Below are 13,582 nucleotides of genomic sequence, written 5' to 3'. Positions count from 1 at the left end.
TCCTGATGAAGAGCTTATGCTCGATATGTTGATTCTCCTACTCCTCAGATGCTGCCTGACCGGTTGTGCTTTTCCAGCACCAGATTCTTGACTCTGCTAAAGGTAAGTATCCTGTATGCCTTCTTAACCACTCTATTAACCTGTCCTGCTGCTTTCAGGGATTTGTGGGAAAGTACCCCAAGATCCTCTGAGTTTTCTAGTGTCTTGACATTTATTGAGTATTTCCCTATCCTGTTTCTGCTTCCAAAGCACATTATCTTATGCTTTGCAGGGCTAGATTCCACCTGCAATTGATCTGCCCATCTGCCCAATCTAAATCTTTGGTGATATGGATTCTCACTCACTGTGAATCACCCAACCAATCTTCATGTCATCTACAAACTTATCATACCCCCCCCCCCCCCCACCCCAAGCCCCCACAATCTAATTTATACTTTCTATTCACAAATAATAAGGGACTTGGCACTCACTCCTGTGGTACACCACTGCACACCAGCTTCCAGTCACACAAAGAGCCTTCTACCACCACCCTGTGTCTCATACCACTGAGCAAAATTTTGGATCAATCTTGCCAAGTTATCCTGGATCCTAGGTGCTCCTACCTTCTTCATCAGACTCCCATGTGGAACCTTGTCAAAGGCTTTGCTGAAATGCATATGAACTACATCAACTATACAGCTGATCACCTCCTTGAAAAATTCAATGTAATTCTCTCTGACAAAGCTATGCTGACTGTCCTCAATCAAAGTCTGTCTCTCAAAGTAGACATTAATCCCTTCCTTCAGAATTTTCTCCAGTAGTTTCCCGACCACTGATGTGAGACTCATTGGTCCGTAAATACCTGATTTCCCCCTACCACCCTTCTTGAAAAATGGAACCACATTTGCTGTCCTCTGGAATCTCCCCTGTGGCAAAGAAAAATTTAAAATTTGGGTCAGAGCCCCAGCAATTTTCTGCTTCATCTCCATCAGCAGCCTGGGATGCAATGCATCCAGGCTTGGGGATCTGTCTATATTTAAGACTAGCAAAACCCCTAATACATCATCACTCCATATCTCAACCTGCTCAAGACACTCATAGCCTGTCTCCCAAAATTATGAATGTATATTCACTCCCTGAGTGAAGACAGAAACCTATTTAATATCCTACCAATGGCCTCCAGGTCAATGCACAGATTGCCCATTTTGTCCCTAACAGGCCTTTTTGTTTCCCTGGTTGTCCTCTCCCCCTTTAATATAACTTTTAGGTTATCTTGGGATTCCCTTAATTTTATCCACCATTGTTTCTTTTGGCGCCTCTTTGCTCCCCCAGTTTTAGTCTTAAGTTCCCCCTGCACTTTCTTTCCTCCACTATGGCCTCCATTAATTCGCTCCTGCTAAAAGCCTATCTTTTCTTTGTTTTCCAGTCATGAATATTCCTCACCATCGAGGTTTGTGCTCCTATATAGAGTCATAGAGACGTACAGCATGGAAAGAGACCCTTCGGTCCAACCCGTCCATGCAGACCAGATATCCCAACCCAATCTAGGCCCACCTGCGTGCACCCGGCCCATATCCCTCCAAACCCTTCCTATTCATATATCCATCCAATTGCCTCTTAAATGTTGCAATTGTACCAGCCTCCACCACATCCTCTGGCAGCTCATTCCATACACGTAACACCCTCTGCACAAAAAAGTTGCCCCTTAGGTCTCTTTTATATCTTTCCCCTCTCACCCTAAACCTATGCCCTCTAGTTCGGGACTCCCCGACCCCAGGGAAAAGACTTTGTCTATTTATCCTATCCAGCCCTTCATAATTTTGTAAACCTCTATAAGGTCACCCCTCAGCCTCTGATGCTCCAGCAAGAACAGCCCCAGCTTGTTCAGCCTCTCCCTGTAGCTCAGATCCTCCAACCCTGGCAGCATCCTTGTAAATTTTTTTCTGAACCCTTTCAAGTTTCACAACATCTTTCCGATAGGAAGGAGACCAGAATTGCACGCAATATTCCAAAAGTGGCCTAACCAATGTCCCGTACAGCCACAACATGACCTCCCAACTGCTGCACTCAATACTCTGACCAATAAAGGAAAGCATACCAAACGCCTTCTTCACTATCCTATCTACCTGCGACTCCACTTTCAAGGAGCTATGAACCTGCACTCCAAGGTCTCTTTGTTCAGCAACACTCCCGAGGACCTTACCATTAAGTGTAGAAGTCCTGCTAAGATTTGCTTTCCCAAAATGCAGCACCTCGCATTTATCTGAATTAAACTCCATCTGCCACTTCTCAGCACATTGGCCCATCTGGTCCAGATCCTGTTGTAATCTAAGGTTACCCTCTTCGCTGTCCACTACACCTCCAATTTTGGTGTCATCTGCAAATTTATTAATTGTACCTCTTATGCTCGTATCCAAATGACAAAAAGTAGAGGACCCAGTACCGATCCTTATATGTCACCCTAAAGGAACAAAACACATTCAAATGCATTCTGAATTACATCCCTTTTGTGCTCTGTCCTGTTTGCCTCGGGTGATCAGGTTTGGTTGATTCAGTTAAGTAGGCAGTCAGGCTTCACCCCATAACACTGTAGACAACATGAAGCCAGGTTGCAGATGTTTGAGACTTCTCATGAGTTGATCAACATGGAATGGCTTCACTCCAAACACTGGAATCATTTGCACAAAATGCCTCGGTTATGAAAGAGCCAAAGTAACTGAACAAGTTGGTATTCACTCAAGCTTGGGGGAAGATGTCCACTCTGTCAGATAGATGCTACATAGATAGAGTCAGGTTTGTAAACAGGTATTTTCCTTTTTTGGCCATGATTGAGCCAGTGATGCTGATAAATGTATATCAAGGTCCAAACAATGAAGGGCAGGAAACCCAACCTGCCTGAAAGTTTTGGGGAAATTAGTAGCAAAACTTTAACACATCTTCAGGAAACTAAACTTTTGCCTCCTCCCAATTAAGTTTCCCCACCCAGTGAAAAGCTCCAGGCAAATCCATTAAATTCTACACTTCAGCTGAAGAAACATAACTTCCCAACGCCCAGGTTTTCCAATCTGATTGGAAGATCTGGGCCAATTATCTTCTTTGAGAAACTAAATAAGAAATGTTGGTTCAGTTGCCATGGTTTTCTTGAATAGCAGCAGGATAATTTGTTAATGTCATGGTCTTTTGCATTCAGTCCTTTCACTGAAGTATTGCTTGGATACATTATCACATAAAATTCAAATAGTCTGCCTTGACAATGTTCACTTTTTCTTTTTACCGTTAAATCAAACTTCATTACAAGAACAAATCATACTGAATTATTTTTATATGTACAGGGTATTGAAAGACATTGGCCTGAATCTTTCAGTCAGTTACAATGCTGCACACATGAGATTTTCAGATATTGACATTTAGAGAACTATGTAGCATTGCATCTCTCTGGGAAACTCATTCAGAGCAGAGAGAGAGCAGAATGAACATTTCTGGCCTAGTGGCCCTTCTTCTGTTTTTGTTTCAAATTTCCAGTATCCACAATTCTTAGACTTTCCATCAGAGTGGAGTAGAGATAGGAGAAGATAGGATACATTCCCTTTTCACAGCACTAGCTGTCATATTCAAGAAATGTTAAAGGTACAACCTTTAAGTGTGGGTGAGTGAATTCATGAGTTAATGCATGAATGGATGACTGATGTACACGGAAGAGTGGATAGGTGGTTGAGATTGGTGAGGGGGGATAGATAGATGTTGGAGGGAATCCTGAGAGACAGGATTTACAATTATTTGGAGAGATAAGGAGTGATTAGGGATAGTCAACATGACTTTGTGTGGGAAATCATGTCTCATGAACTTCATTGAGTTTTTTGAAGAAGTAACAAAGAGGATTGGTGAGGGCAGAGCAGTGAATTTGATCAATATGGATTTCAGTAAGGCATTTGACAAGGTTCATCATGGTAGACTGATTAGCAAGGTTAGATCATATGGAGAACTAGCTATGTGGATACACAACTTACTCAAAGGTAAAAGACAGAGGGCGGTGCTGGAGGGTTGCTTTTCAGACTGGAGACCTGTGACCAGTGGTGTGCCACAAGGGTTGGTGCTGGATCCACTGCTTTTTGTCATTTGTATAAATGATTTGGATGTAAATATAGGAGGTATGGTTAGTAAGTTTGCAGATGGCACCAAAATTGGAAGTGTAGTGTACAGCAATGAAGGTTACCTCAAAGTACGATGCGATCTTGATTAGATGGGTAAACTGGCTAAGGAGTGGCCGATGGAGTTTAATTTAGATAAATGTGAAGTGCTGCATTTTGGGAAAGCAAATCTTAGCAGGACTTATACACTTAATGGTATGGTACTGAGAAGTGTAACTGAACAAATAGACCTTGGAGTGTAAGTTCATACTTCCTTAAAAGTGGAGATGCAGGTGAATAGGATAGTGAAGAAGACATTTGGTGTGCTTGTCTTCATTGCTTAGTGCATTGAGTATAGGAGTTGGGAGGTCATGCTGTGGCTGTACAAGACGCTGGTTAGGTAACTGTTGTAATATTGTATACAATTCTGGTCGCCTTCCTATTGAAAGGATTTTGTGAAACTTTAAAGGGTTCTAAAAAGATTTACAATAATATTACCAGGGTTGGCGGATTTGAGTTATAGGGAGAGGCTGATTAGGCCAGGGCTATTTTAGCTGGAGCCATAGAGGCTGAGGGGTGACCTTATAGAAGCTAATAAAATCATGAGGGGCATGGATAGGGAAAATAAACAAGATCTTTTCCCTGAGATTGGAAGTCAAAAACTAGAGGCCATAGGTGTAAGGTGAGAGTGGAGAGATTTAAAAGGGACCAAAGAGGCAACTTTTCCATGCAGAGGGTGATACATGTATGAAATAAACTGCCAGAGGAAGTGGGGGAGGCTGGATGGGTATATGAATGAAAGGGTTTAGAGTGATATTGCCCAAATGCTGGAAAATGGGACTAAATTTGTTTAGGATGTCTGGATGGCATTGATGAGTTGGATTTAAAGGTCTGTTTCCATGCTGTACATCACTATGACTGTCTGACTGTATGTATGGTTAGGTGGGTAAGGGGGAGGGGATTAGGTTAGGGGCAGATGAATGAGTGATTGGGTGAGGAGGATTCGAAGTTGGGAACTGGATGAGGTAGGGAGCTGATTGTTAGTCTGGTCAGCAGGGTAGCTTGCTTGAGGGTGTAGTTGCATGGTTGGAGGGTGGTCCAGTTGGGTCAGGGTTAGTCAGGTTTTAATGTTTAATTTTATGACAGATGCTGATATATGTATTTCTTTAAAATTTGGGATGAAGATAACATGAAGATTGAGAATTTTAAAAATGAATTGACAAATAGTTAATATATAACAGAATGTTTGAAAACTACTGCCAGTAATTTCCAGATCTACATTCCCAGTGATCATATTTTGAATGTTACAGCATATATAGAGTCATTATAAACCAGACAAAACAATGAAAATTATATGCACATTTTCGTGCTTCATTGTATTAAACAATTAACATTAGAGTCTTCACATTACAGTGAATGCATGATGAATTCACAGAATCATAGAAATGTTAATGTGCAGAAGGAAGCCATTCAGCCTAGCTAAGTGGCCTAACTTCATTCTGATTAGCTGATGTAGTCATATGAGTTACATTTCTGTCCATGAGCCCTCGCACATTTTCTCATGCTATTATCCCAAAGTCACCTCTTTCATGATGCAGCTGTCCCCATGGGAGATCTAATACATGACAGCAGTATACATTAAGTGGCAGAACCCTTAGTAGCATCAACACACAGAAGGATCTTATAAAGGTACTTGTAAAAGATCTGATCCATAGTTCTCTGATAGTCGCAAAACAAGTGGATAAGTGAATAAGAACAGGTCCTCGAGCGTCAAAATCTCTGGATTAATGCCCGAGCCACGTGCTAATTGGCATAGGGATAAGAAAATTAGAGAAGTATACACGTGGCTAAGAGATTGGTGTGGGAAAGAGAGGTTTCATTTAATGGAACATTGGCATCAGTTTTGGAAATGTGGCGATCTCTACCAATGGGATGGTCTCCACCTGAAGCAATCTGGAACCAGTGTTCTGGCAAAAGGGATAGAAAGGGTGGTCAGTAGTACTTTAAACTTGTGAGTCGGGGGGGGAAAGGAACAGGAAAGCAACAGGGTATATGGAGTCACGTAGAAAGATAAACAGCATGTTAGCATGTGTGCAGGGTTTAAGTTCGAGGCAGACTAGGAATGAAGCAAAAAGGAAGGATAACTTAGGACATATTACTAGAGGTGATAGAAATCATGAGGATAAGAAAATTAGCATTAAGGTGCTTTACCTGAATGCTCACTGTATTCGTAACAAAGCAGATGAATTAACAGCACAAATCATCGTGAATGATTATGATGTGTAGGCATCACAGAGACATGGTTGCAGGGGGTTCAGGACTGGCAGTTAAACATCCAAGGATTTACAACTTATCGAAAAGACAGGGAGGTGTGCAGAGGGGGAAGGGTTGTCTTGTTAACTAAGAATGAAATTAAATCTATGGCACTGAATGACATAAGGTCAGATGATGTGGAGTCTATGTGGGTGGAGTTCATGAACCACAAAGGCAAAAAAAGCATAATGTGTGTTATGTACAGACCTCCCAGACGTGGTTAGGACCAGGGGCACAAGATGTATCGGGAAATAGATAGGGCATGTCAGAAAGGCAAAGTCACGATGATCATAGGGGACTTCAATATGCAAATGGACTGGGTGAATAATGTTGTTGGTGGACCCAAAGAAAGGGAATTCATGGAATGCTTACAGGATGGCTTTTTGGAACAGCTTGTGATGGAACCCACAAGGGAGCAAGCTATTCTGGACATAGTGCCATGTAATGAGCCAGACTTTATAGAAGATCTTAAAGTAAGGGAACACTTAGGAGGCAGCGATCATAATATGGTAAAGGTCAGTCTGCAGTTTGAAACAGCAAAGGCAAAATCCGATGTAATGGTATTACAGTTAAATAAAGGTGATTTCAGGGGCATGCGAGAGGAACTGGTGAAAATCGACTGGAAGCAGAGCCTAGTGGGGAAGATAGTAGAGCAACAATAGCATGAGATTCTGGATGTAATTGAGGACACAGTACAGAGGTTCATCTCAAAGAAAAGAAAGATAATCCGGGGGGGGGAGGGGGTTGCAGGGGTGGGGGCGGATTAGACAGCCATGGCTAACAAAGGAAGTCAGGAAATGTATAAATGTATCAAAGAAAAAGAGAGAACCTATAAAGTGGCCAAGAGCAGTGGCCAAAATCAGAAGATTGGAAAGACTACAAAAACAAACAGAGGATAACAAAGAGAGAAATAAGGAAGGAGAGGATCAAGTATGAAGGTAAGCTAGCCAGTAATATTAGAAATGATAGTAACTGTTTCCTTCAATACATAAGAAACAAACAAAAGGCAAAAGTAGAAATTGGGCCTTTCCAAATTGATGTAGGAACGCTAGTGATGGGAGATAGGAAATAGGTGAAGAACTTAATAAATACTTTGTGTCAGTCTTCACAGTGGAAGACATAAGTAATATCCCAACAATTAAGGAGAGTCAAGGGGCAGAGTTGAGTATGGTAGCCATTCCAAAAAAGGAAGTGCTAGAAAAGCTAAAAGGTCTAAAAATTGATAAATCTCCTGGCCCAGATGGGCTACATCCAAGAGTTCAGAGGGCGGTGGCTGAAGAAATAGCGGAGGCGTTGGTTGTAATCTTTCAATAAATCACTGGAGTCAGGGAAAGTCCAAAATGTTTGGAAAATCACTATTCAAGAAAGGATCAAGACAAAAGATGGAAAATTATAGGCCGATTAGGCTTACATCGGTTGTAGGTAAAATTCTAGAATCCATCGTTAAGGATGAGATTACTAAATTCTTGGAAGTGCAGGGTCGGATTTAATAAGGGAAGGTCGTGCCTGACAAACCTGTTAGAATTCTTTGAAGAGGTAATAAGTAGGTTAGACCAGGGAAGCCCTGTGAATGTTACCTACCTAGACTTCCAAAAGGTGCCTCACGGGAGGCTGCTGATTAAGGCGAGGTCAGTGACTGGCATTGATTGAGGATTGTCTGTCTGACAGAAGGCAGAGAGCTGAGATAAAAGGTTCTTTTTCGGAATGGCAGCTAGTGACAAGTAGTGGGTTCACTTCATATATTAATGATCTGGACGAAAGGAATGGGGGCATTCTGGTGAAGTTCTCTGATGATCCAAAGTTAGGCAGACAGGCAGGTAGTGCTGAGGAGGTGGGGAGGCTGCAGAAAGATTTAGACAATTTAAGAGCGTGGTCCAAGAAATGGCTGATGAAATTCAATGTGAGCAAATGTGAGGTCTTGCACTTTGGAAAAAAGAATACAGGCCTGGACGATTTTCTAAACGGTGAGAAAATTCATAAAGCCAAAGTACAAAGGGGCCTGGGAGTGCTAGTCCAGGATTCTCTAAATGTTGACTTGCAGGTTGAGTCCATGGTTAAGAAAGCAAATGTAATGTTGTCGTTTATCTCAAGAAGGTTGGAATATAAAAGCAATGATGTGCTACTGAGACTTTATAAAGCTCTGGGTAGGCCCCATTTAGAATACTCTGTCCAGTTTTGGGTCCCACACCTCAGGAAGGACTTACTGGCACTGGACCGTGTCCAGTGGATGATCCCTGGAATGGTAGGCCTAACATACAATGAATAGCTGAGGATCCTGGGAATGTATTCATTAGAGTTTAGAAGGTTGAGGGGCGATCTAATAGAAACTTACAAGATAATGCATGACTTAGAAAGGGTGGACGCTGGGAATTTGCTTCATCAGGCAGGGATACTAGGACCCGTGGGCCCAGCCTTAGAATTAGAGGGAGTCAATTTAAAATGGAAATGAGGAAATATTTCTTCAGCCAGAGAGTGGTGGGTGTGTGGAATTCATTGCGCAGTGGAGGCCGGGACGTTAAATGTCTTCAAGGCAGAGATTGATAACTTCTTTATTTTGCAAGGAATTAAGGGCTACAGGGAGAGTACAGGTAAGTGGTGTTGAAATGCCCATCAGCCATGATTGAATAGTGGAGTGGACTTACTTCCACTCCTATGTTTTGGGTCTTATGGTCTTAAGGTTGTCAAGAAGGCATATGGCATGCTTGCCTTCATCATTTGGGGCATAGAGTATAAAAATTGCCAAATCATGTTACAGCTGTCTGGAGCTTCAGTTAGGCCCCGTTTGAAATATTGTGTATAGTTCTGGCCACCACACTAGATGTGGAGGCTTTGGCAAGGGTACAGAAATGGTTTACCAGATGTTGCCTGGTTTGGAGGGTATTAACTATGAGGAGAGATTGGACAAACTTGCTGAAGTTTAGAGGAGATGTGAGAGGCAGGTCTTTTATAAGTGCACTGCCCACGAAGCTGGTTGAGACGGATACAATAGCAATGTTTAAGAGGCATCTTGACAGATCTATGAATAGGTAAGATAGCAGCAGAGTAGGACACTCCAGCTGGAGCTCTTCTGCTCCAACCATTCTTTTTCTTCTTTTTTTCTCTCTTTCTCTTTCCTCTCTTTTCCCTTCTCTTGGTCTTAGACATCCAGCCCCAACCTCTGAAAGCAGGGTCAGTGGTCAGCAGCCGTAATCAGTGCCTTGAAGTGGGGAAGCCATCAGTGAGCAGTGGCCCAAAGCAGGGACCAGCATACAGCGGCCCAGCGCAAAGCATGGCAGCAGCCAGCAGTCAGACCACGTGGAGGCCCCTCAGCTGGTCTGCTGAGGAGAGCCTTTGGAGACAACTGTGATGTTTGTCTTTTTAAACTTTGCTTCTTGTTTTTCTAACCTATGGTTATACTGTGTATAGGTATAATGTAACTTATGTTTTTTTCATGTCCCTAACCTGTAACTAAGGATCATACCTAGGTTCCTTTGTATCTAATATGGCATTGTAAGTGGTGACTTATAAACTTTTCACTGTACACATTTGAGTAAATGTGACAATAAAGCTAATTCAATTCAATAGGCAGGGAATAGAGAGATACAGACCATGTAGAGGCAGAAGAGTTCTGGTTTAAAAAGACATCCTGTCATTTTAAGAAACAAAGACATCATGCAATCTTGGCGAGCCATAAAGTCTGTTCATGCACTGTACTATTCTGTTCTATTACATATCCTTTTTGTCTGCTCCCATTGAACAGAGCACAGTGAGTAGGTTTAAGCGCCACACTGTACCTGCAAAGCCCCCCAGACTGAAGCAGTAAAACCTCATATTCAACAGATCTATTGTCTGGTCTACCAGGGCCCTGGTCAAAGACTGAGCTGCATTGTATCTACAGGTCATTCTGTTATAATGCAACAGTTGTGTTCCTCTGCAACCTTGCACTATAGAAAATTGCACTATCAAAAACTGCTACAGAAAACCACGCTGTAGAAGAGTGCTATTAGAAAGTTGCTATAAGTAGAAAGTTTGCATTATCCAAACAACATCCACAATTTGTCAATCACATGGTGGCTCAATGATTAGCACTGCAGCCTCACAGTGCCAGGGACCTGGGTTCGATTCCCACCTCAGGCGACTGTCTGTGTGGAGTTTGCACATTCTCCCCATGTCTGTGCAGATTTCCCATGGACATTCCTCTTTCCTCCCACAATCTAAATGATGTGCGGGTCAGGTGAATTGGCCATGCTAAATTGCCCATAGTTTTAGGTACATTAGTCAGGGGTAAATGTAGGGAAATGATTCTGGGTGGGTTACTCTTCGGAGGGTCAGTGTGGACTTGTTGGACCAAATGGCGTGTTTCTACATTATAGGGAATCTAATATATAATTTGCACTAACGAAAAATATATTGTAGCAGAATGACCTGAACACTCAACACAGTCAGGGGTTTCTGTTTCACAGTCATCACCCTTGGTGCAAGAGGGAAGCACTTGCCCTTGTAATCATTCTACTAAGGCATCAGGCTCTTGGAAGACATCAGGAACATGAGGGTTCTCAAGGATACCAGCTAGATCCATCAGTTATACTTACAATTAACCTGTTTAGCAAATACAAGTACAATGTTCCAATCCTATCTATTCCATATCTGGTTGATGATACATTTTCAAGTCCAATGTTGACTGCAAATTATATTAAGCGAGATTCATGGCAAATTAGGCATATAAACAGCATATTCATACAACCTGTGCTGTATAAGACTAAGATGGTAATTTCTAAACTAATAAACCACTCATAACTCTAGAAATAAAATTTCTTGTATGTTATCTTTTACATTTCTATTTTAGCCTGAAAATTTTAAGAGTAAATTTATGTATGTTTCAGTTTAACAATAACAACCAAGTGCCATCAAAGTTCATACTGATAATGTTTATTAAATTCAACAGATTTATTTTATGTGTGTAGTCTTAAAACAATTTAATGCTAACCTACAAAGAATTATCACTTTAAATGAAGTATCCACAGAAGCAGAAAATTTCGTAATAAACAGCATCAAAAGCAAAACAAATCAAGGTATAGCAATTACCGTGATATTGCAGGTAATTGATTAACCTATTCATATAATACTATGACAACTTTATGTAATATATTTGAAAATTCTAATTAATTAGTTCAATAGATACCACCTTGTTCTGTAATAAAAGCCTTATAAGTAGCAACAGAACAAATGTAATGGAATTTTGTCTATTGTTAATTTATTTCCTGCTGTAGTTTAAAAATAGAATTACAAACCAGCAGGAGAAAATTATTACATCCATAAAACACATGCAAAATGATCTTGAAAATGCATAGATTCTAATAATAATTGTGAAGCATAATGCAGAATCAATTCTTTATTGATAGCATTATTCTTCATTAATAATAACAAGGTTCTTACAATTCTTATAAAGGTGTCATTTTGACCAAAAACATACCTGAGGATGTCATCACAGTGGTAATTAATCTTAAATTTCTTAACATTACATTGGCCTTAATCTTCATTTGTCATTTAAAAAGGTATTAAGGAACTTTTTAAAAACATTTATCGGTATTTTTATAACAATTAATTAAAATGAATAGATTGATAAATAGAACTTCCTACTGCTGAAAATATTTGTATTTAAAATATCTAATTTTGTCATGTTTTAACATAATCAAGGTATTACCAATTACAAATTAGTTATTGCAACCCTCTTGACTTAATTTGTCTTTTCTTACAACATACTCAGCACTGCTAAATTAAAGGTTGTGAACTAGAATTGCTTGGCTTTTGCTTTAAGCTAATGTGCCTCTTTATAAAGGGACAGCAATCTGTTAAAAACATAGAAAATATAAAAATTGTTTTACATCGAACACAGCTTTACAGAATTTTTTTTATGTAGTGGCCAACCATAGAGCATTTTAAGAAGCAAGCATTTTTTGTATGGAATTTAGTCCTGGTTTATGCTTCTGTACAACACAGATCAACACCACATTATTCTCCTAGAGAATGCTAGATAATTAAAACACCATGGGCTTCCTACATCTGTCTTACAAATGAAGATATATCCAGTTTTCCAGTATTTTACAGAACGCTAAGAATAGCAACAATTGTTACGGACTTGACTTACCAAACTTCATCGGGAACTGAAACATAGCTCAAGGATTTCAATCTTGTCAGATCTATACCCAACTTTCATCAACAAAGAAAGCAAAACGTTGAGGCTGAAAAAAAAGGAATATAGTGGTCAGTAAGGTGAAAAGTCACAGCTCATTGAGAGTTTCTGTCGACACTCTGTTCAGCCCAGCCCCCACGCAGAGTTAAATCAACAGTTGCAATGACCACTGCATACCTTCTTGGCCTCTTAGTGACTGGATTTTAGACAAACAGCTAAGTGAATCGCAAATAAATATTTTTGCTGCCTACTTACTTAAGGTAGTAAATCTAGCAATACATTATATGAGAAAGAAAATAAGAATCCATGTATCACAATTATGAAAGGACATAATTAGACAGAAACAAATTGAAACATTCTCAGCTTGGTCTGTCTCCCAAATGATCTTATCTTTAAGATACAGGGCAATCATTCTCCAGGGAGATGGTATTCATTTAGTTTAAAGACAATGAATAGATTGTGTCCAGATTTGTTTGTTTTGTACAAGTCTTTAAAACAATAAGTGGTGAACCCAAAGTTGAGAAAAATACACCATTAGTTTTAAACATAACTGGTGAATTGGTGAACAGTTCAATAATCTACTACGTATAGTTAAATATAACAACTTATTTATTGCATTTCAAAAAGTAAAAAAAGTTTAATTGGAAGCAGACTAACTTTCAGAACGCCACTCCTTCATCAGGTGGTTATGGAGGACACAATTGTAAGACACAGAATTTATAGCAAAAGTTTACAGTGTAAATTCTGTGTCTTACAATTGTGTCCTCCATAACCACCTGATGAAGGAGCGGCGCTCCAAAAGCTAGTGCTTCCAATCAAACCTGTTGGACTATAACCTGGTGTTGGGTGATTTTTAACTTTGTACACCCCAGTCCAACACTGGTATCTACAAATCAAGGGTACTATAATGGACAGTGAAGAAGGTTATTTTAGATTACAAACAGATCTTCATCCATTGGGCCAATGGGCTGAGGAGTGGCAGATAGAGTTT

The 13,582-nt window shown here is 40.3% G+C and overlaps 1 protein-coding gene across 2 annotated transcripts in view; it reads right to left on the bottom strand.

Annotated features, from left to right (window-relative positions):
* The window catches only part of galnt3 (UDP-N-acetyl-alpha-D-galactosamine:polypeptide N-acetylgalactosaminyltransferase 3 (GalNAc-T3)), an 82,167-nt gene extending 69,383 nt beyond the window's left edge, over positions 1-12,784 (bottom strand). The window contains exons 1-2 of one of the 2 annotated variants that reach the window (XM_072579504.1): positions 12,769-12,784; positions 12,547-12,640 (exon numbers count right to left, since the gene is read on the bottom strand). The gene's annotated coding sequence lies outside the window, so the exon portion shown is untranslated. Of the gene's footprint in view, positions 1-12,546; positions 12,690-12,768 lie in introns of those variants that run through there. The other variant, XM_072579503.1, reaches the window with a different exon arrangement.
* Between the last annotated feature and the right edge of the window lie 798 nt (positions 12,785-13,582).

The sequence above is a fragment of the Chiloscyllium punctatum genome, chromosome 10 (assembly GCF_047496795.1).
Source record: "Chiloscyllium punctatum isolate Juve2018m chromosome 10, sChiPun1.3, whole genome shotgun sequence".
NCBI lineage: Eukaryota > Metazoa > Chordata > Chondrichthyes > Orectolobiformes > Hemiscylliidae > Chiloscyllium > Chiloscyllium punctatum.
Note: the sequence above shows the minus strand (reverse complement) of the source record. Positions and strands in the feature narration are given on the sequence as shown.